This window comes from Nomascus leucogenys, chromosome 11, assembly GCF_006542625.1.
Source record: "Nomascus leucogenys isolate Asia chromosome 11, Asia_NLE_v1, whole genome shotgun sequence".
Taxonomy (NCBI): domain Eukaryota; kingdom Metazoa; phylum Chordata; class Mammalia; order Primates; family Hylobatidae; genus Nomascus; species Nomascus leucogenys.
In genome coordinates, this window is record NC_044391.1 from 94,627,334 (window position 1) to 94,652,572 (window position 25,239).

General features: G+C 36.8%; 1 protein-coding gene across 3 annotated transcripts in view; it reads left to right on the forward strand.

Annotated features, from left to right (window-relative positions):
• NLGN1 (neuroligin 1) overlaps window positions 1-25,239 on the forward strand; it is a 906,211-nt gene that overhangs the window by 98,675 nt on the left and 782,297 nt on the right. Inside the window, exon 2 of one of the 3 annotated variants that reach the window (XM_030822834.1) lies at window positions 14,804-14,846. The exons of the other annotated variants lie outside the window; for them this stretch is intronic. The gene's annotated coding sequence lies outside the window, so the exon portion shown is untranslated. The remainder of the gene's footprint in view (window positions 1-14,803; window positions 14,847-25,239) is intronic. 3 annotated transcript variants of the gene reach the window in all.

The window sequence follows — 25,239 nt, forward strand, 5'->3', positions numbered from 1 at the left end:
CTGCAATCCCAGCACTTTGGGAGGCCGAGGCAGGCAGATCACCTGAGGTCAGGAGTTCGAGACCAGCCTGGCCAACATGGCAAAACCCCATCTCTACTAAAAATACAAAAATTAGCTGGATATGGTGGTGCGCTCCTGTAATCCAAGCCACTTGAGAGGAAGGCAGAGGCAGGAGAATCACTTGAACTCGGGAGGTGGAGATTGCAGTGAGCCAAGATCGTGCCACTTTACTCCAGCCTGGGCGACAAGTGCGAAACTCCATCTCAAAAAAAAAAAAAAAAAAAAATTAAAAATAAATAAATAAATAAATTCTTATTTATATCTTCTCTTAAACTTAAATAGCTATCCAGTAAACTAGCATTATCAGCTCACAAGATAATTTAGACATTTCTTTCTATGAAGTTTTGGGGTTAAAATTACATACATATACAGATGTATGTATTTCATAGCATAATTTTAAGAGCACACTTTAAAAAAATGACAAAATAATTAAACCACCACAAGGTAGTGTGTAAGCTACAAAAAATGCCTTCAGATCAATTCCTGCATTTGGAAAAATGTCAAATGTTAACTAGTCAAAACTTTTGATGATTCACAAATTGATATTCTATTAAAATTCAGCCATAAAAATGAACATTTGCATTAGAAAAAAAATCAAGGCCCAAATAGCCTAGGCTATTTTTAATGTTTGCCTTAATATAATTATCTTTATTGACTATGACAGTTATTTTATGGAGTCTAGAAAAATAGTCTACATAAACAATAATGCAATAAATATCTTTATATATATGAATGTATCTGATAATTTTCATAATAAAAATTCCTTTGTCCAGAAGATAGGCACTTTTTTTTTTTTTTTTTTTTTTTTGAGACGGAGTCTTGCTCTGTCACCCAGGCTGGAGTGCAGTGGCGCGATCTCGGCTCACTGCAAGCTCTGCCTCCCGGGTTCACACCATTCTCCTGCCTCAGCCTCTCCGAGTAGCTGGGACTACAGGCGCCCGCCACCACGCCCAGCGAATTTTTTTTTTTTTTTGTATTTTTAGTAGAGACGGGGTTTCACCGTAGTCTCGATCTCCTGACCTGGTGATCCGCCCTCCTCGGCCTCCCAAAGTGCTGGGATTACAAGCGTGAGCCACCGCGCCCGGCCGATAGGCACTTTTTATAAGGTTTTAGCTATCATTAACAAAATGCTTCCTCTCAAATTTGTATTTGGATGGTAAATGTCATTTTCTCTAAACTCTGAGTAGGTTCATTCTTTTAAATACCTTGTTTTCACAGAGATACCTTCTCCAACTCCTCAGCATGGGTTTAGTCCCCTTGCTACAAGCTCCCAAGACATCCTGGGCTTATACTTCACAACCCTCAGCACATATAATGGTGTTAATTGAGTAACCGCTTTTATTCTTTGCTATTCTGTGAGCTTCATTAGGGAAGGAACCAGGTACTCTGCACTTAACACAATGCTTGCACATGGTAGACACTAAAAAAATAACTACTGGGTTTTTATAGTAATCAAATGACTGTGTTAGTATCTTCCAAACTGACATCCTCCAGGGCTTCTTTTTATCTTTTTCCAAGATATCGCAGAGTTTTATTTATTTTGTTAATTTTTATTTTATTTTAAGTTCCAGATACATGTGCAGGACGTGCAGGTTTGTTACATAGTGCCATGGTGGTTTGCTGCACCTATCAACCCATCATCTAGGTATAAAGCCCTGCATGCATCAGCTATTTATCATGATGCTCTCCCTCCCCTGGCAATCCCCCAGCAGGCTCCACTGTGTGTTGTTTCCCTCCATGTGTCCATGTGTTCTCATTGTTCAGCTCCCACTTACAAGTGTATCTCAGAGTTTTATTTTTTATTTTTTTTTGTTTTTTTTATTTTTGATTATACTTTAAGGTTTAGGGTACATGTGCACAATGTGCAGGTTAGTTACATATGTATACATATGCCATGTTGGTGTGCTGCACCCTTTAACTCGTCATTTAACATTAGGTATATCTCCTAATGCTATACCTCCCCACTATACCCACCCCACAACAGGCTCTGGTGTGTGATGTTCCCCTTCCTGTGTCCATGTGTTCTCATTGTTCAGTTGCAACCTATGAGTGAGGACATGCAGTGTTTGGTTTTTTTGTCCTTGCGATAGTTTGCTGAGAATGATGGTTTCCAGCTTCATCCATATCCCTACAAAGGACATGAACTCATCATTTTTTATGGCTGCATAGTATTCCATGGTGTATATGTGCCACATTTTCTTAATCCAGTCTATCATTGTTGGACATTTGGGTTGGTTCCAAGTCTTTGCTATTATGAATAGTGCTGCAATAAACATACGTGTGCATGTGTCTTTATAGAAGCATGATTTATAATCCTTGGGTATATACCCAGTAATGGGATGGCTGGGTCAAATGATATTTCTAGTTCTAGATCCCTGAGGAATCGCCACACTGACTTCCACAACGGTTGAGCTAGTTTACAGTCCCACTAACAGTGTAAAAGTGTTCCTATTTCTCCACATCCTCTCCAGCACCTGTTGTTTCCTGACTTTTTAATGATCACCATTCTAACTGGTATGAGATGGTATCTCATTGTGGTTTTGATTTGCATTTCTCTGATGGCCAGTGATGATGAGCATTTTTTCATGTGTCTTTTGGCTGCATAAATGTCTTCTTTTGAGAAGTGTCTCTTCATATCCTTTGCCCACTTTTTGATAGGGTTGTTTTTTTTTATTTTTTCCTGTAAATTTGTTGGAGTTCATTGGGTAATTGGATGACCTCTGAAGGCTTATCTCTCAGACTTTCACAGCATCCAGTAATAATTACTTTGTAAGAACCTAGCAAATTTTGATAAGCAAACATCTAAATAAAAACAAAACTTAAAGTCCCAGAGACTTTATCTACTTCCCACTTAGAAATTCTTTATTATAATACGATAGTTCTGTTTACTACATACCATTTATGTTACCATTGTTGTTAGTGATTTGGAGTAACAGATTTTGTCCAGTTTTGACAGATGGGAGGAAAATGTGAAGTGGCAGATAATTATGTATAATATATGTATAATTATATATGTTAGAATTATACATAAAATAATTATAGAATTCTCTACGTATAGAATTTTTATACATAAAATTCTATAAATTCTATTTTTATGTTCAGTGCGTGTCAAAACATCTCATAATGTAAAGAATAGATATAGATAGAAGATTTTTATCAAAAGGAAATTGATTTTTCCCTTTCTTATTAAATAAACGCTGAACAATTACTTAAAGAATATTGGTTGGAAAGATTCCAAGTTGTTAGCCTGCCCAGGGCAACCACATACCTTGGTACAGTCATGGTCTTATAACAATAAGGCAGTGTCTGAGTACTCACAGTTTTCAAGTACATGGCAGATCCTTACATGGTATCTGCTCACTCATGCTTGATTTAATAATGCTTGTCATGACCTAGACTTTGAGGTTGCTAGACACTTATGAGTCTATATGTTAAGTCACACTGTAATAAGTTTTTCCACAAATATTTTTACAAGAGTAGACATTTCAAGTGGTAGGTAGTTCATTTTGACAACAATCAACTCTATTATCAAGAGTGGATATTCTATTTTTCAATGTTCAGAAGTGATTATTAATTTTTTGGCCATGAACATTAAATTCTAGTTCTTGGCAATTTTCCTAGAGACTTAGTAAGAGAGGATCTTACATTCCCAATTTCCAACGTATGTAAATAAATCTTCAGGTCTAAAGGAGTAATTTCAATGAAATGTGATACCTTTATTCGTGTGTGAACTCTTAGATGACACAAATTAAGTTGATTTGAGGTTTGTGCTGTGTCAAGCTATGTGTGTAATAAATGCTTCCAGAGAATATGAGCTACTGTTCTGATGTTGCCAGAATTTCATTTTTCACAAAAGGGGTGTATAGTTTTCTAGCTAATGTTTTCTTCATGAGCACACGTTTCAAGTTCACTTATGTGTGTACACATATGTGTGTATGTTTCACCAAACATTTAAGCTTATTCTTTATACTGACAAGTATATGTGGGAATACTTGTTGTATGAAATTAGACACTACAAAACATGTATTAAAAATTTGGTTCAGCATATAAATATTAAATGTAGAGCAACTGGGAAAGAGAAATAGCAAACTGCACAAATCACTGAATTTTAATCGACGTCCCCTCCCCTGGCAGTACTTTTAAGTTCCTATATGACCTTCACAAAGGGGTTTGATGTTAAAATATTTAGAGGAAGCAATGATCAGGCTAGCAGCAGAAGGTAAAATGCACTTCCTAGTCTTGAAAGACTTATATTTGAATTGCTGTTCATTGTAGTTACATAAACTAAAGTTGAATTATATATGAATCACATTGTGTTTATGAATTATATATGTAATTTTATAGACCTTTTGCAACTTATAAAGCCTCATTCACAGTATCTTCTTTTTTTCCCCACAATTAACATGCCATATAAATGTATGTGTATGGCATGTTGTGTGTGTGTGTGTGTGTGTGTGTATTTAACCCTATTTTACAAACTGACACTTAAGGACATCGAATGACTAACCTGACCTCACAAGTATTAACTTCCATATCCAATTACTTGAAGACTAAGAATCTTAGTTAACATCTACTAAGTAAATATTTAAGAATTCTGCAATATGGAAATGAAACAAACCTTCTAGCAAATATTTGCTGAGTGCCTACTGTGTGCAAAGCAGTGTGGGAACCTCATTTTCTCAGGGCTCAGCAGCATGTTCTAAATCCCTTGGGTGTTTTATAGTTGCATTTTCTGTCATTATAAAGGCATGACCCTCCTCTGGGCTTCAAGCCAAACACTGAACAGCATGAGAATGTGCAAAGGCTTATTCTTGACATCTGATAATTTATAAAAATGAAGTTGTCCATGAGAAAGATTCCTATACATATGTTTTATATAAAGTCATTTGTAGAAGATTTTACTTTTTAAATTAAATTATTTGTTTTTCACTTAAAAGATTGTTGATAAATTTGGCCTACTAAGCTGTTATAGACCAGACATCCCTAGTACCTGCAGTTCTCCCTGGGAATGCTTGTCACTTTGTGGGAATTATATTATCTTTTTGAGGCCATCTGAAGATAGTTTATTAATTTGTTGGTTTTCCAGTCTCTAATTATCCTGAAAGACTTAACTCCATTTCCAAAGGTGCTACAGGGTATAGCACTGTAAATCTGATACTTGATGGTAATTTTTACATTATATAAATTTCTTTCATGGGAAATTCCATATGAATAACTAGAAAGGAATCCTGACTGGGATTTTTTTTTCTTTTCTTATTATCTTCAATTTAAAGCACTTTGCTTCTTTTGCTTGCTGAAGAGAAGAAATAACACACATGAGTTATTGGTAGCAGGATAGGAAGATAGCAACATCAGAAATCTGATAATTAGGAGGTTTATAACGGCACATATGTGTCATAAACTGCCAATTAATCTTGATGATGAGAAATGTGATCAACTTTAGTTATGAATAATTCCTCTCTTCAGAAGATTTAGAAAAATGTCAATAGTCCGTACGGTTTTTATCTTTGTTTCTCTTTCATTGGACCACTATAGGCACACCCCTTCAGAATGTTTATCTGTAGGCTATAGGGAATGCTGGTTCTAGTTACTGAGTGTAATTCACACACTTGCTTATTTATACACTATACACAGCATATACAACATTTGGTGAATTAATGAGGAAATGTATGTAATGGAATACATTCTGAGATTCTAAACTGATAGCTCATATGTGTGCTTTAGTATTTTCAGAAACAGTGTTTTTAATCCCCCTACATTGAAGTTACTTCAGATTTACATTTTCAACTTCAATAATTCAAAATCTAACCTAAAAAGAGGAAAAATAGAGTTTGCAAAGCACATATCTTTCTGTTAAAATATTTTCATAGTATGAAGACGCTTGAAATCTCTCAACCTCACATCTGCTATCCACGCTCGTCTACTGCATTCACAGCCCAAGGTTAAGAAAGACTTGTTTATACCCAAGATTTCTACGTCCTCTTTTCTCTTTCACTCTTCAACCCACTCCAGTCTGTTTGCACACGAAGGCTCCACCAAAATAGACTTTTTCAGCACTTGATGTCACCATTCATCATCTTTCAGTCCTCTTCATTGGTGATCTCTCAGCAACATTTGACCTCCATTGACCGCTTTCTCTTTCCCTTATCTTTTCTTCCTACCATTCCCATTTCTTCTTTCAGAATTCCCTGCAGGCTTGTCCTCTTAAGTCTATTTCGTGTTGGACTTCCTCAAGACGAAAAACTCCTAAATAAATATTTACAATTAAGGCCTCAAATCTAAAGAGCAGATCCAGAGATTTCAGAGCCTGTTTGATATCTACAGTTGACTCTCTCATAGACACCTCAAGTTTAACAAGTCTGTAATTGAACAAAATATGCCCTTCCCCCACTTCCCCCCCCCCCACACATGGACTCCTTCACATCCAGACTTCCTCTTCCATTCTGTGTCTCAGTAAATGACATCACTCTTCAACCATTGCTTGAGTTAGGAAACAGAGACTTACTCTGGATGCCCAACTTTTTCATCCTCTTTATTAAGACATCACTTTTAATTTATGAACACTCCTTGAATTATCCTAGTTCCAGTTTCCACTGCTGTAACCTGAATTCAAGTCACTTTAACCCCTACCTGGCTTACAGCATTGGCAGATTGTAATGGAGCTCCCTGCATGGAATCCAGCAGCCATATTGCAGCCAAAGCGAACTTCTGAGAACATAGATCTACATCATGCCACTGCCTTACTTAAAATTCTGCATTGGCTTCCTATAATTCTTAAATTAGTGACCATGTGTTTAATATAGCCCATAATGCCCTTTAGAATTTAATATCTGCCTCCTCTCCAGAGGATTCTGATATTCTGCACCACTCTTCTCCTAAGGGTCTTTCAGTATATCAAGCTCCTTGGTATACTGTTCCTTGGTATACTTGGAACATTACCTCCACCTTGAAAGTTCTCTGCATCCATTGTACCTTACCTCATCTCCCATTACCTAAACTATTCTTCAAAGCTTGGTGAAAATGTCACTTCCTCGGAAGCCCTTCCTGACCATTCAGGATCTTCTTGTTATCCTCACTCTCATTGGCAGTCGATTCCTCTCTGTCACTGAATTTAGCACAAATATTAAATAATGACTTAAATAACTACTTGTTTGAAGTCTTTCTCATCTGCTATAATAGAGGCTTTATGGGATAAAGAACTATATGTATATTGCTCATTGCTGTACAACACCCAAAATAATAATTTGCCTATTACAGAATTTGTATGTATATATGTTTAATGAATGAACAAATGAACAAGTAATAATTTCAACAGCTAATATCATGTATTTCTAAAACCACTATCATATAGTTGGCACCAGGTAAATATTTATAAATAAATCAATGAATATAATGAAAATATACATTTTTGCTTAGTGTTCCTGATAAACCTTGAACCTTGACCATATTATTAACGATATTTTTTAGTTTCAAAATGGTGTTTGCTGTTTTTTCCTTTGGCAAAAGGAATTTTCTATCCTCTTGGAAACATACTTACCAGAGAAAAGAACTTGGAGTGCTTCTAGTTCGACATACTAAAGCTGAGGTTTACCATTTTATATCTAGGAAATGTCTTCCTGTTAGAGTCTATATATTTCAGATTTTAATGAAATGAGGTTGAATAAAACTTTCTGCACTCTTAGATTTAACTGATTTTACCATTATATTATTTTAGTATTTTTAACTGTCAAGATTTCTTGGGCAAATTAATAGTCCTTTGCTGAATTGTAACATTTCCCTTAATTATGAATTTAGACAACACACCACGCTAGTAACTAGCTATAATTGTGACTTCAACACAGAAAACACAAATATCTCATACCATTTTACAGTTGTTACAGACGTTTTAAAATATTATTTTTACTCATCCCTACCTTGAAATTATGGTAGCTATTAAACCTGCTACTATGTTTTGTTACAGAATGTGCTAAGACACGCATAAATACCCATATTACATTTATTTAAAATGTTGTTAACAGTATTACTGGTTCCATCAGAATTCTATATTTGTTTATTTTAATGAATTTTTGAAACATTCTGGGACAACAGCTTGGTTCACCAGATTGCCAAGAGATCCCTATCACAAAATGATCAAGAACTACTGCATTATGCTATATTTTCAGTTGTGTCAGTCATTGCGTTTAGTGTTCAGAAAAACTTTTTAAGGAGGAGACTCTAGTTTTTAAAAGAAAGGTCAAAATGAAAAAGAATGTCACAAGTTGTACATTTAAACTCAGTTGTAACACTTGGTTTTTCAAATGGTTGTGCAAGTGTCTTGCCTTAATGTGCAGTATTCTTTTTCGTCCTTATTCTTCTTTGCACCCAAACCCTTCTCACTTCAGGCTGAAGCAGATTTTGATGTAGAGTTAGGTCCCTGAACACTTGCTACTTCACACTTCTCTGCAGGAAAATAATTCTTTTGGATTAAATTTTTTCACTTCTGCTGTAGGGAATAAGTACATGTTTGCTGCTGATGAGAAAGAATTAACCTCAGGTTTATTCTATTCTGGACCACACAAATCTATGCTTTTGAATGGAAGGAGGAACCAAGAACTGCCCTTAACATTTTGTCACACTGAAAGTGGAGGAATTGGTTGAGGAATCTTTTCATGGTTTGGAAAGGACAATCAAATCCATCCAATTAAAATAAAAAAAAATGATAGCACAATTAGCTCTCTCTTCTTAACTGGATTGTTTTGTTTTGGAATGCAAATTTTCATTTCTTATGGTCATTACTAATGCCCAGTAAGAGAGAATGTATTTGAATTCTATGATTGCTATTGAAATAATTATGATTTCACTTAGTATGTCCACCATGGTACATGGTCTTCAGCAAATTAGCAAGTAATCGTTTGTCTTTGTGATTGTTTTCAGGTAATAGTTATTTATGTAAATGTAGAATTTTTTGTATGTTGTATTGATGAAATTATTTCAAAATGCAGTACATCTTTCCTTACTTTCCCAAATAGTGTGTGTGTGTGTGTGTGTGTACATATATATTCCTGCCTACATTCTAAAAATGATTTAATCGTGACTATAAGTATTACATTATGCTAAATATGGCCCACTTTTCCTGACAGTTGTTAGAATACAAAAAAATGCAAACAGGCATTGGTATTAGGGAAGACATTGCCTTCGAAGCAACATATCCGGGTTTAACTTCTGGCTCCTCTGTTAAACATGCAGTTTTGTGACCCTGGACAATTTATTTAGCTACAGCTCAGTTTACTCAACTGTAAAAAGAGGGTGTTAACACTACCTCTTCCTACCTCATTAATTGAGAGGTAAATATCAGGCACCTAATAAATGTTAGTGATAGAATTAGTGTGTTGTAAATTCTGTCTTCAGGACAACTGAATACTTGGTGTTTTTTCCTATAAAGAAGATCCACTCTAGGGTTCTTTTGTCTACTTTTAGTGGCTAACATATCACTGCTAAGAGTATTTGTAACCTGTAACTCCTTTCTTATTTTTGCTTTGGCTTTTTCTTCTTCTCTTTGTAATTTTGGCTCATAATATTAGTGTTATGATTAGCAATTCTTTTGTTTTACAGCCAGGGTTACAAAGGTATTACTGCATGTCTCTTCTGTTTGATCAGTGAGCTAATAAATTATGTTATGATGCATGTAATTATTTTTTCTGACAGATCCTTTTGTGTCTTAGGTGATTTTATGTCATCTAGGGACTTTTCTTTTCCACTTGGTCTTGATTGGAACACCATGAAACTACCATGGAAAATAAAATGTAAGGCAGGGAGGCTTTTCCTGTGTAATCTTCGCTATCCCCAAGGCTCCCCATGTTATACATCTGCCGGAACATTATTACGTCTTAGAAGTGCCAGGAGAAAATGGGCTGGGGTAGAGGTACATGACTCTTCCCGTGGAAGTGCTTTTTGCTCTGTGGTTGTTCTTCTCTGGAGCCCTCTGCTCCTGCCTTCCTTCTGCTCCTTTTTGGTCTGCTGGTCCTGTGGGTCGTTTGCCAGTTTCCTGTGAGTTAGTAACCTCGAGTTTTGTCCTACTCATTAAAAAAGAAGTCCACAGCTCTTCAGTTTGCTCCCCAAGGAATACAGTTCTCCAGTCATATCAAACTCTCCTCTCCAGGGCTAACAGCCTTAGGGTGAATATGAGGGAGGCAGGCTGTTTCCTAGTAGGGTCAAGCCCAGCCCGAACTCTTTTCTTGGTCTGCCTGTTCCTTTTAACCCCCTGACTCCGCTGCCCCAGCTCAACCAGCCCATTTGTATCAGGTGTCTTCTCATTTATAATGGAACAATTTTCCCTGATAGTCCTGATGTTCTTTTGATATTCTCATGTCATAGTTCCATCATGCCAAGTCCATCAGAAAGATGGTACCTCTGGAATACATACAAATTTCTTTCTTACAGGGTCCATATTTAAGAATATTTTGAAACCTGAAGTTCATTAAATAGTATCTTATTGTTATACAGTCTCCTTCCCCACCACCCACCCACTGCCACAAATAAGGCACTAAGTAAAATTCTAACATAACCTATTCAGCTCTAAGTCAAAACTTGTTGCTACACAGTAAGTATATGTATAACACATCTTGATGTTTTTAACATTTAGATATTTTGAAGGATTTTTAAACTATTTTCATCCCATTTGACGCTTTTTTCCATATATAGTTCCCATTACTCTTTCTAGATTTGTTTTTATTTTTTCAAATTTTTGATATCAAAAATGTATTTAGTTCGTGACCAGCCTGGGTAATATGGTGAAACCCCATTTCTGCATAAAATACAAAAATTAGCTGAGCGTGGTGGTGTGTGCCTATAGTCTCTACTACTCAGGAGGCCGAGATGGGAGGGTCACCTGAGCTTGGGAAGTTGAAGCTCCAGTGAGCCATGCTGTGAAACTAAACACTGCACTCTAGCCAGGGTGATGGGAGCGAGACCCTGTCTCAAAAAATAAATGAATAAATTATAAATAGTATTTCTATATTCATGGATTTTAAATGATTTTTTTCACTAGCAAACAATAAGTCAGGATATATAACTAAATAGCATAGTTAGATAAGAATAGTGCCAACATGCTTAGATTAATTTGAGAACATCAAAAATTATACCCCATGTGAAACTATAAGGTCCATACACTACGTTTGAATTTTAAAAGTATTATTGTATATTTTTTCTATAGAATTATGAATTGATTGTTTTGATGTCTTTTGCACCAACGGGTTAATTTCAGGAGAGCAGGTTTGCTTGTAAACTATGAGAACTATCCAATTTCAATGGATGTGAAGGAGATAAGCACATGGAGTATGCTTCAGTGCACAGAACAGCAGTTTTAGTCACAAGAATAGATTTGATAGGAATCCCATTTGGCTGTAACAAGAATCTACATATGGAGCAATGTACAAGGTAAATTCTCCACTTACAAGATCAAAATATAAGGTGGATTTAAATATCTTCCAAATTTTGGAACTCCACATAACACAATTTTTCTTTCTGTTTATGAATAGAGAAGAAGCCTGCTGGAGGACAAGTAGCGAAACTGAGACTCCAACCTTTCTTTAAATTTGGTTCCCTTATTCAATGTGATGATTAATATCACTCACCTGCCATTTAACTTAATACTGCACTCTTGGCAAGGGTTAGTCTCCATTAGGCTCTGCAGGTGATATCATCACTGTCCATATGATTAAATGACACTTAGTAATATGGATTTCCCAAATTGTGTAGTATCTTCCTAGTATGTCATCACTATCCCCATTTTATAGCCGGAACACAGGTGAATTTGGCTCTGCAGTGAAAGGTTCAGATAGATAAATATGAGAATGGGAGGTTTTCATTTGCTATTGGCATTGTTTAACATTCATAAAAAATTGTTTTATTGCCCAGATGTTGGAAATGTATTAATTATCGTATTGGCTCTTGGGCCTAGTTCTTCCAAGAATGATAGTAGATGCCAGAAGCTAAATAACCTTTTGTCATACTGCTGAATAAAGGATTGTTTGTGCTCTCCAGTTGATAAATTATCTTTGTGCCTTGTTGTTACAAAAAGAAACTCATCTTGTTCACTAGCCTGACAGGAGATGAGAAGGCCCTAGAGAGAGCACACAGAGTTTTTCCTTTCACAAATCACATGTAGGATGTATGCTGTGGGTCCTGTCTGGAAATGAATGTGGAAAAAATCCAGGATGAAGCATACAATTTTCATTGTTACTACTTGGTATATGATAGATTATTACAAATTTGCGAGATTAAGGTTTTCCTTTTACTCATACTAACTTATCTTAAATCTAGGAACCAATTCTAGCACAGACAAATGTTCTTTTGTGCATGGTTGAGAAAGAAAAGGATAGTTTAAATTTCAATGCAGCTAAGATAATATCAATAATTTTATGGTTATTCTATTAGTTTATGACAGGGATTTATGGAAACATTTGATATGAAGGCATATCGTTTTGTATTGAAGAGAAAAAGCTCAGTTATTCCTTTAGACCAGTGTTTCTGCTAAACAAAATGCACTGAAACTTGCAAATGACAAGTTGTTTTTGTTTCTGTTAGTAATAAACTTTATTTTATATAGCCCGTTTTAGGTTCACAGCAAAACTGACGAGAAAGTAAAAAAGGTTCCCATATGTCCCCAGTCCCCACACACTTACCACCTCCCCCATTGTTGACAAACATCCTGAACTCAGTTGGTACCTACATTGATACATCATTATCACCCAAAGTCCATTGTTAACATTAGGGTACATTCTAAGTGTTACACACATTCTGTCGATTTAGACGAAGGTATAATGATTCTTATCCTGTTTGGTGTTCCCTGAGCTTCCTTAATCTGAGGTTTGGACATTAATGTGGGGAAATTATCAGTCATTATTGCTTCAAATATTGCTTCTGTTTCTTTCTTTTCCTTCTGGTATTCCCATCACATGCTTGTTAGACCTTTTTTGGTTATTCTACAATTCTTGAATATTCTGTTTTGTTGTGGGCTTTTGCAGTCTTTTTTTTCTCTTTGATTTTCAGGTTTGGAAGTTTTTATTGTCATATCCTCAAGCTCAGAGATTTTTTTCCTCAGCTGTGTCCACTCTACTATGAGTTTACTGAAGGCATTTTTTATCTTAATTATTTCTTAGAATTTTCATCTCTCTGCTTACATTATCCATCTGTATTTTTCAAGTTGCCTACTTTTTTCATTAAAGTTCTTTGCATATTAATCATAGCTTAAAAAATTCCTTACCTTATAATTATATTGCAGGGTATTTTCTTGACCCCTTCCTAAGACTCATGACAGGGGTGCATCACTTACTAAGCCTACCCACTCAACCCCTCATGGGTGGGAGCGTGCAAACAAACAAGTGCAGGAACCAGCTGCTTTGGTGCTGGCAGAAGTGAACTCCAGGCAGCCCCATGGGAGTGTCCAGGTCAGGGTGCCTGTGACCCCAAGACCCCAGAGGCTGAGTTACAATGCTGTCTTAGCTCTGCCATCTGCAGACAGCAGTGTGTTATCAGCTCAGTGGGCCCTTTGCCTTGTAGCATGGGGCAGCTGCCTTCCGCCAGCAAGGGCAAAGTGCCAGTGTGACAGCCTTTTTGGGTATCCACACCCAGTGCATATTGAATTCTTGTCCGATGCCCAAGAGGAATGAGGTCACATGGACGAACTGAAAGATTGTGAATGTGGAGAATTTTACTGAGTGATGAAAGTGGCTCTCAGTAGAGAGGGGAGCTGGAAAGGGGACAGGAAGGGAAGTCACTCTCCCCTGAAGTCAAGCCACCTCTCTCCGATGTCCAGCCACTGTCTCTGAAGTCAAGCTGCCTCTCTCCGACACCCAGGTGCTTCTTCCAGATGTCCAGCTGCTTTTAACCGCTGCCGGCTGAGTCCGGGGTCTTATAGGCACAGGATGGGGACAAGGTGGGCCATAGGTAGTTTTCGAAAAGGAAACATTCGATTGATAAAAAGACATTATTCAGAGAGAACCAATCGGGAGAGAGTGGACACACAGGGATGGAAGTTCTCACTTTGTTTCAGGCTTTTTGGTTCAAAGGCGAGGATTTGCCAGGAACCCACCCCGTCTGCCTAGAGTTTCTCTGCGCCTGTCACTGTCAGTTACAACATTTCTATCATATCTGACTGTTCTGATGTTTGTTCTGTTTCATTTGCCTTTAGTATGTCTTGTAATTTTTATGTTGAAAGATGAGCTTGATGTATGGGTAAAAGGAATTTCAGTAAATATATCTTTAGTAATGCAAAGCAAGACATGGAAGGAGGGAAATGATTTAGGCTTATCATTAGATCTCAGTCTTTTGGCGACCCCCTATCCCTGGACCGTGAGCTTTCAAACACTTCTCAAGTCCCCCACCTCCCAAAGTGGGCTAGGAAAACTAGAGGAAGCTGGAGTTGGATATTTCCCTTCCCCTAACTGGGTTAGGCTCTGATAAACATTGGCACATTAGGTTCTGGTAAAATAGTTTCTCCTGAGGGCAGAGTTTGTAACAGAATGTTCTGATGTATTTGAAATGGCTACAATTCCCCTCCCTCTGCTGAAAATGAGATTTTTTTTTCCTTTGATGATTGCCGTGAGGAGGTAGTAGAGCTCCTGTAGGTAAAATTCACAAAAGAACGGGTGTGCCCCTATGACTAATCCTTTCTAGACACTTTTGGAACAAGTCTCACTTTCAGACTTGTTCAGACTGAGCCTTCAGCAATTTGTCATTTACAGCTTACGTTTTCGTTCCCCAGCACTGCTTCCAGTGGAGGTTTATGCTCATGAATTTCTGCTCAGGTAAGTTGTGATTTTCTATATTCGCCTTTCTCACTAATTTTTGAAGCAGTGGTTTGCCCTTTAACCTCACTTCTCTGATTAATCTAAGAAATGTTGTTGATTTTTCTGTTTGTTCAGCTTTTCATAAGTTGTTAACACAGAACAGCAACTTCTAAGCTCCATAGATACCAAAGTAGAAACCCAAAGTCCCAGTTTTCTTAATGAAATATGTTCTCATTTTTTGATGAATAAAATAGATACGTTCTCACTGTTCGGTGAAATCTTCCATCACTTTCATTAATATATGTGTTGGCTGGGCATGGTGGCTCATACCTGTAATCCCAGCACTTTGGGAGGCCAAGGCAGGTGGATCACTTGAGGTCAGGAGTTCAAAACCAGCCTGGCCAACACGGTGAAACCCCGTCTCTACTAAAAATACCAAAAAATTAGCCGGGCGTGGTGGCGGGCACCTGTAATCCCAGCTACTGGGGAGGCTGAGGCGGGAGAATCATTTGAACCCAGTAGGCAGAGGTTGCAGTGAGCAATGTGTTGTGTTATACATTGTGTAACATTAACATTGCTATGTGTAATGATACCATGATATCATGTTGAGTTACTCACTGCCCTTCTAAAACATACTGACTGCACACGTAAACAATGCTCAGTATATAAGTCTGATGTATTCTGAATGAATCATATGAGATTTAATGAGTATGTTTTTAAAAGTCATACAGGGTTATATTGAAGAATAATTACCTGAAATTTATCTATTTTTTGAGATTTTTAAAAATGTTTGTTTCAATAGTTTTTTGGGGTACAGTTGGTTTTTGGTTATGTGGATAAATTCTTTTGTGGTGATTTTTGAAATTTTAGTGCACCTGTCCCCCAAGCAGTTTACACTGTACCAAATATGTAGTCTTTTATCCCTCAACTTCCTCTCGTTTTTCCCCACCCCAAGTACCCAAAGTCCATTATATCAGTCTTAGGCCTTTGTGTTCTGGTAGTTTAGCTGTCACTTGTAAGTGAGAATTTTATTTATTTATTTTAAATTTTAATTATGGTAAAACCACTTAGCATCAGCACTACCCTCTTCACAGATTTTTAAGTGTACAATATAACACTGTTATCTATAGGCACAATGTCACACAGCACATATCAAGAATTTATTCATCTTGGAAAGCTGAAATTTTGTGCCCATTGATCAGCAACTTCTTGTTTCCCCATACCACTTAGCCCTGGTAACTACAATTATACTGTTTGCCCCCTTGAATCTGATAATTTTAGGTACCTCATGTAAGGGGAATATTGTGGTATTTGTCCTTCTGTGATTGGCTTATTTCGCTTAGTACAATGTCCTTACTTTAATCCATGTTGTCACATATGGCAGGATTTCCTTCTTTTCTAGGGCTGAATAGTATTTTATTGTATGCATATACCAAAGTAAATTTTTTATACATTTATATGTTGATAGACATCTAGATTGTTTTACATTTGGCTATTGTGATAGTACTGAAATAAATATGGAAAAAATGTCTCTTAGAAACCCTAGTTTCAATTCTTTTGGATAAATACCCAGAATGGATTGCTGAATTATATGGTAGTTCTGTTTTTATTTTTTGAGGAACCTTCAAACAGTTTTCCACAGTGACTGTACGAGTTTACATCCCTCCCAACAGTGCGCAAGGGCAACAATTTATCCGCACCCTCACCAACACTTACCTTTTCTCTTTTTGATAATAGCCATCCTAACAGGTGTGACATGGTATCTCATTGTGGTTTTGACTTGTATTTCCTCAATTATTAGTGGTATTGAGCATCTTTTCCCACCTGTTAGTCATTTGTGTTGTTTGGAAAAATGTCTATTCAAGGTTTTAGCCCATTTTTGAATCAAGTTATTACTTATTTTATTATTGAGTCTCATATATTTTGGAGTTTAAACCCTTATCAGATATATGATTTGCAAAACTTTCCTCTCATTATGTAGGTTGCCTTTTCACTCTATTGATCATTTCCTTTGATTTGCAGAAGATTTTTAGTTTGCTGTAGTCCCACTTGTCTATTTTTGCTTTGGTTGCCCGTGCTTTTGGTGTCAACATTCATCAAATAATTGCTAAGACCAATGTCATGAAGTTTTACCCAGTGTTTCTTCTAATAGTTTTATAGTTTCAAATCTTACATCTAAGTGTTTAATATATTTTGAGTTGATTTTTGTGTGATAGAAGGGTCCAATTTCATTCTTTTCATGTGAATATTCAATTTTTACAATACCATTTGTTGAAGAAATTATCCTTTATCCATTGTGATACTTGGTATTCTTTTCTTTTAGTTTTTAATATTTTATTTTTATACTTGTAGCCCTCATTTCCTGAAGATTAGATTGGCATTCCTGCTGAAGATCAGTTGACCATATATGCATGGGTTTATTTCTGGACTCGCTATTCTGTTCCATTCTTATATATTATCTGTCTGTATGCCAGTAGCACACTATTTTGAGATTATTCATTTTTATCATGAAAGGGTCTTGAATTTTATCAATTTTTTTCTACATTTATTGAGAGACCATATGATTTTTATCCTTTCTGAACTCTATTTTGCAAATTTATTTTTTGGACTGCTACCTTCAATTTAGTTTTCTTAGATTGTCATTGACCTTGTATATACAGAAAGTACTATCTTGGGTGCTTCTAAAAATATGCTGATGAGGAAATCATCCCTGATGATAGTGACAAATTTTTTAATGGAGCACATATTATTAAAATAGAAGGAATAATACAAGGGTAAGAGCTTGGATATTCTAACTTACTATTATGTATTGCATTCCCTAATTCCTTTTTATTGAATATACTGAAATCAATATGTCCAATCCATACAGCTCTCTTGAGTTCTAGCTCCACCTTTTCATATACTGTCTTCATATCGCCATCTAGATAGCCAGAGGTTCATCAAATTCCAGGTGATAAAAACAGAATTCATGCTCCTCCTACAATATACTCCTCTTCCTGAACTTTTTATGTCAGCTAATGGTAATTTCACTCCTCTTGAACTCTCACCCAAACTGTTGAAATCACCTTCCAAGTTTTCCTTCCACCTCCAGTCTCTTCTATCTTTGACATAGATGCCAATAATTATCTTTCTATATTGTAAACATTGCTATATCTATTGCCCCCTCTAAAACCCTTCGGTGGCTCATCATTGCCTAGAAAACAAAGTCCAGATTTCTCAACATCACATTCAAGAAATCTGCCTAGCTGTTCAACTTTATGAATGTTCTTCATACAGTATTTTCATGGTACTCTCTATCAAACATGTCGCTTCCTATCATTCTGACACCAATAGGGCTTAGGAAGCGAAAGAGTATTAGCAGAAGACCGTGATTTTGAGCTAATAAATTACTGAGTGTAAAATCTGACTTCAATAATTTGGTAGTAATATGAATAATACAAATTGATTAGCTTTATCTACTTCATAGAATTATATTAAGGATTCAAAAAACTGATTCTATTTATATACATATTATCTTACTATCATTACTATGTACTTAATGTATTACCATTCTATTCATATATCTTTAAGTATTAGATCTGCCACTTAGTAGGCAATTAATAATTTATTAATGTAATTATCCTCATCAGTCACTTGTTATGTTCTCATAAAAGCTTCTTCTAGTTTCTGTTAATGAATTTTTGACATGCATCAAGTTGTTCAAAGAGGGATATATGCACATTGTTTTATAATTCCTTGTGTTCACTATCTATCTCTTCCAGTATGAGTTTCTCATGGCCCTTAAATGAAGTAATGAGAAGGGAATTCAGAATTAGAAGACGCATGGAGGAATTAGTTGCAGAACAAAGAAGGGCAAACACAGACCACTCATTGTGGAAGTTTATTCATAGCTACTGTTGTTTTTCACTTCCCTCACTCTCAAAACTTCTTGCAAAATATCTCTCACTCTGTCTTCTTTTTTTTTATTTATGTTTTATTTTTTTGAATCTCAGTACTCTCTCTTATTCCTCAACCAAAGACAGTATGAATTCTGCACCCATTACTCATTGATAAAATTATTTATTCAAAATATACAATGGACTAATTTTTAGTGCTTATTATATTTTCTCTTAGCTATATTTGACATGTGTAGAATACTTACTTCTTATAGAAGTATTCTCTGTGTTGCTTTCTGTGATACTAATGCTCTCCTTATTCTCTAATTTTTCTTTCCACTAGTCTTTCTTTCGTATATTTTACTCTGACTCCACAATTGTACCACCTTTATGACATTTCTTTAAAGTTTGTTCTCTTCTTTTTCTGTGTAAACTTTTGCTGAAGCAATCATATCTACTTTCATGACTTAAATTTAGCTTTTGTAGTTATGATTTCCACATCTATACTTCCAGCAACTGAAGACTAGTATATTCAAGTGCTTATGGGACATTTTCGCTGGGATATCTTCCAGACACCCAAAACTCAACGTGTAGAATGTTGAATTCTCTCTAACTCTAGTCTTTCTTCTTTGTTCCTTATCTCAGTGAATGATATAATCATACCGTTACTTTAGCAGATAAATTAGGAATAGTTCTTAACTCCTTTCTTTTTCTCATCTCCAAAATCCAGTTATCAAATCTTGTGTGTCTAAACCCATCAACATGTTTTGAATCTATTCAGTTTATCCCAGCTTTTAAAATTCCTATTATTGGCCCAGAATGGTGGCTCATGCCCGTAATCCTAGCACTGTGGGAGGCTGAGATGGGCAGATGGCTTGAACCCAGGAGTTTGAGATGAGCCTGGGCAACAAGGCAAAACCCCATCTCTTAAAAAAAAAAAATACAAAAAATGTAGCCAGCCTGATGGCATGCATCTGTACTCCCAGATACTCAGGAGGCTGAGGTGGGAGGATTACCTGAGCCCAGGGAGGTCAAGGCTGCAGTGAGCCATGATCGTGCTACTGCAATCCAGCCTGGGCAACAGAGCGCCAGGCCCTGTCTCAAAAAAAAAAAAAATTCCTATCATTATCTTCTTTGTATGGAATTGCTGCCATCATTTACTAATTGGTCTTCCTCTCTCCAGTCTGTTTTCAGATATATATCTCTTATCAAACTCTTTAAAACCCCTTATTGACACTTCAGCAACTTTTTCCTTGAATGGAACTCATTTTCATGATCCATTCCTTCTTTTCTAGCTTAAAAGTTACTTTCTCTGGAGATGATGTTATAGCACTCAAAATATATATAAGATGCCCTTTTTATAAGGTGCCCCTATTGTCCTTTGTATTCTATATTAATAAACTTATCAGACTCTTCCTTTAGTGCCAGGTTAGTTGTCTTCTCCATTAGACTGCAAGCTCCATGAAAGCACAGACCTTGGCCCTTTTCACTATTGTGTCCCTGAAGTCTAGCAAAATGTATGGCATGAAGTAGCTACTTAAAAATATTTTCTTAATTTGGGAATAAAAACTAAGAGAGCAGACAGAAGACAATATGAATAATTGGAGGGATTTTGTTTGTTGGTTTGTTGACTTGTTTGAAAAGAGTTGGAGAAAAGGAGTGTCTCTTGTTTTTACTTTACATTTCTAAAATAGTTTTTGTTCATTTTCATTAGCTAATATATACACATGCTACAAAACTGAAAAGCACAACAGAGTATACAGCGAAAAGTTAATCTGCTTGTGTCCTCTGTCACCCAGTCATGCTTTTCCCCATCCTTGGGACAATTCCTGTGATTAGTTTTCTTTTCATCCTTCTATATACAGTCTATGTATTCTCAACATCTATGTTTAGATGTATGTGATTCTTTAAAACATTTTATGCAGTCAGCAGCATAATGCACTTTTCTGCACTTTGCTTTCTCAAATTTATCTATCTATCTATCTATCTATCTATCTATCTGTCTATCTATATCATATCTATCTGTCATCTAACTCCATGGTGGTAATATAGCATGCCCTATTTTTTAAATCTTTATGAAGTTCCAATATATAGATGTGCTATATTTTATTTAATCTGCTCTACACTAATGGACAACTAGACTGTTCAAACCTGTGAAATAAAAGATATCACTGCAATGTATATTCTCATACAACCGTCCTTTTGTACACATGAGAAAAGGCTTTAAATGAGAAATTAGATCAAAGGGTGTATCTGTTTTTAATTTTGAAAGGTTTTACTAAGTTGCCTCATCAGAAACTGTACTGCTGGTCACGTTCTTACCAGCTAGATTTCCTACCAGCTAGATCTTCAGCTGCTTTTAGGCAATGATATCAGTGCAGGGTGTTACTAGACAAATTTTTTTTTGCCAAACTGATTGGTTAAAAAGTATCTTATTTTCATTTGCATTTGCATTTGTGCTAATATAAGAAAGATACGTTTTTTTCCTAAGATTAAGAGCCATATGTTGACTTTTTTTTCTTTTTGGTAAACAGTTCACATGCTTTGCTCATTATTTTTCTAGTGAGCTAGGGGTCTTGTGATGAGCTGTTTCCAAATTTTACAGAGTTATAAATATTTATATGTATATACATATATAATTACATTTACTGTAACTATAATTATATGTAGGTATGTGTATACATAGTTATAGTTATATATACTTATATATTATAAAGGTATATATGTATGCATGTATTATATATATGAGTATGTGTATGTGTGTGTGTGTACGTGTGTGTGTGTGTGTGTGTGGTGTGTGTGAGATATGAGTTGCAAATATTTCCCTCATTTATCTCTTATTTTCTGACTTTGTTCATGGAGTTTTTCCTCCCGCTTTTGAGAATCTTTTGTTTCCTGCTTCTAACAACCTGTGCTCATACGTGTGAGCAAAAAAATAACATAAAACTGGAACTTATATTTAAAGAGGAAGCAGAGTGTAAAACTTTGAAAAATTTGCAGCCCAGCCACGTGGTAGAAAAGAAAAATCCATTTTCAGGGGAGAAATTCAAGCTGGCTGCAGAAATTCGCATAACTAAAAGGAAGGCAAATGCTTACACAATGGGGGAAAGGCCTCGATGGCATTTCAGTGACCCTCACAGCAGCCGCTCTTTATAGGCCCAGAGAGGTCTAGAAGGATATAATGATCTTGTTGGCCGTGACCACGGCCCTGCTGTCCTGCACAACCTCAGAACACTGCTCCCTTCATCCCAGAAGCTTGAGCTCCAGCCATGGCTGAAAGGGGCCCAGCTACAGCTCAGGTCATTGCTTCAGAGGGTGCAAAGTATAAGTCTTTGCAGCTTTCACGTGGTAATAAGCCTGCAGGTGCGCAGAGTCCAAGAGTTGAGTCTTGGAAGCCTCAGCCTAGATTACTATACTATGTATGGAAAAGCTGGAATGTCCAGTCAGAAAGCTGCTGCAGGAGTAGCGCCCTCATGGAGAACCTCTAGTAGGGCAGCATGGTGGGGAAATGTCGGGTGGGAGCCTCTACACAGAGTCCCCATTGGGACACTGCCTAGTGGAGCTGTGATAAGAGGGCCACTATCCTCCATACTCCAGAATGGTAGATGTACCGGCAGCTTGCACCATGAACCTAGAAAAGCTGCAGGCACTCAACACCAGCCCTTGAGAGCAGCTGTGGGGACTGAACCCTGGAAAGCCACAGAAGCAGAGCTGCTCAAGGCTTTGGAAACACACCCTTGCACAAGTGTGCCCTGGATGTGGGACAGGGAGACAAAGATTATTTTGGAGCTTTATATTTAATATTTAATGACTGTCCTGCTGGGTTTTGAACTTGTGTGGGGCCTGTAGGCCTTTTTTTTTTTTTTTTTGGCCATTTCTCTCTTTTTGAATGGATTATTCACTGAATGCCTATATCCCCATTGTATATTGGAGGTAACTAACTTTTTTTTTTTTTTTTTTTTTTTTACAGCCTTATAGGCGACTTTCCTTATCTCAGATGAGAGTTTGGACTTTGGACTTTTGAGTAAATGTTGGAATGAGTTAAGACTTTTGGGGACTGTTGAGAAGGGATGATTGTATTTTGCAGTGTGAGGACATGACATTTGGAGGGGCCAAGGGTGGAATGATATGATTCATATCTGTATCCCCACCAAATCTCATGCCAAATTGTAATCTGCAGTGTTGGACATGGGACCTGGTAGAATCATGGGGCGGAGTTATCATGAATGGTTTAGCATCATCCTCTTGGTGCTGTTCTTGTGATACTGAGTTCTTGTTAGGATTGGTTGTTTAAAAGTGTGTAGCACCTTCCTCCTCTCTCTCTTCTCCTGCTTTGGCCATGTAAAATGTGCCTGCTTCCCCTTTGCCTTCTGCCCTGATTGTAAGTTTCCTGAGGCCTCCACAGAAGCAGGAGCTGCTATGCTTCCTATACAGCCTGCAGATCCATGAGCCAATTAAACCTCTTTACAAATTACCCATTCTCAGGTATTTCTTCACAGCAATGCAAGAATGGATTAATACAGTCTTGTAACATGCTGCTGGATTCTATTTGTACTTAGTCCAATATAATAGGAGTAGATGCAAAATTTTGTTGAGATGAGAATGAACAAATGTAGGGACTGGTTATTAATAACCTTTGTCATTTCACTGAAATAAAAGGAGTGATAATCTATTTAGTCACTTAACATTTATAAAGCTCACACTAGAAAACAAGTACTGAGTTAATACTGGGGCTGAGAATATGGAAAGGGCATTATTTCTGTCTTCAAAAGCACACAGCTGAGTGAGTCAGAAATATATTCAACAAATCATAATGTAGTGTGGTCAAAGCTTTTACAGTAATAGGACCATGAAAAATCAGGGGCCAGCATAACCTAGAATGTTTGAGGGAGTTGCAGGATGCATAACAGGTAGTGACATAATCTGGCTTGGAGACCAAAAACTTAGTTTTTGGAGAAACAACTGGGTGGAGTTTGTTAAGGAGCAAACAAACAGAAGAGATGGTTTTAGGTAACCCAGACATTAAAAGAAGAGCCGACTTGAATTTAAAACATTTTTGGCCGGGCGCGGTGGCTCACGCTTGTAATCCCAGCACTTTGGGAGGCCGAGGCGGGCGGATCACCAGGTCAGGAGATCGAGACCACGGTGAAACCCCGTCTCTACTAAAAATACAAAAAATTAGCCAGGCGTGGTGGCAGGCGCCTATAGTCCCAGCTACTGGGAGAGGCTGAGGCAGGAGAGTGGCGTGAACCTGGGAGGCGGAGCTTGCAGTGAGCCGAGATTGTGCCACTGCACTCCAGCCTGGGCGACAGAGCGAGACTCCGTCTCAAAAAAAAAAAACCCAAAAAAACCCCATATTTTTAGAGAGCTACTTTTATAACTAGAATTCTTGAATATAACAGGTGAAAAGAAACTTAGGACTCATCTCATTTATGTGGCCACCTCAGTTGGTAGCATCCTTCTTTAGCTTGAGAGGTGAAATAGTGAGATGGCAATTGAAGTTAGCAGGTATACTAAGGCCTGATAATGGTCAGTGTGTGCAAGAGTCTAAGGATTTTATAGGGCATTATGGGCATTTATCACAGACAGGAGTAAAATTGCTATACTATGTGAAGAGAGAGGCATTAAGAAGAACCACATTATGCTGGTATAAGATGTAAGAAATAATTCAGATAGGGAGACTGTATATCTAGTATTTCATAACCTGCTGCTGAATGCATGGCAGACACCATACATATAATATCCTCTAATTCACAGAAATCCTGAGACATTGGTATTTCATAAGTGAAGGGTTAGATATACCATATAATTTGTTCAAGTCAAAAGCTAGTGAATGACAGAGCCAGGATTAGAGTGAAGATATTTGCGACTTTGGTGAAGCCACAGATCACATGGAGAAGTGTGTAAGATCTCCATAGAGGTGCTAGCCTTCTATCCCTACAAATTTTACCTATTAAAACCGTGGTTCTCCTTGTAGACAATATATGCCTAAAAGTATTGAACACCCAAATGAGGCAGTGATTCAAAAAGAGAGTAGTAAATCCTAGAATCAGCACTGTACTCATGGCCTGGTGCCTTGTTTTTCACTAATTTTTCAGATCACAAATTCTGAGGCTTTTTCTGATCCTCCTAGTTATGTCTGCTCCCATAGAAAGTTTGACCTTTTATTTATTAGCACTGTTACTTCCAGAACCTCCCAGGATGATTAGGAGCTCTGAGCCTAATAATAATAATAGTGAACATAGTTCTGTAGCATTTATTATTTGCTTGACATTGTTCTAAACACTTTACATACTCATTTAATCTTCGCAGTTAATACTATGAGGTATATTCTACAGCATTAAGAACAGTCACAGAGCTTCTAATGACAGAGCAGGATTTGGATTCAGATTTTTTAAATTTTAAACATGTTTTATTTGGAAGAACACAATAAATTCTACTTGTTTTTCAATCCATTCTATGCATTTTCTTAAATTAAATTCCATTTTATATTCAGGGGTTACATGTTCAGGTTATAACCATAGTAGTGGGTAATT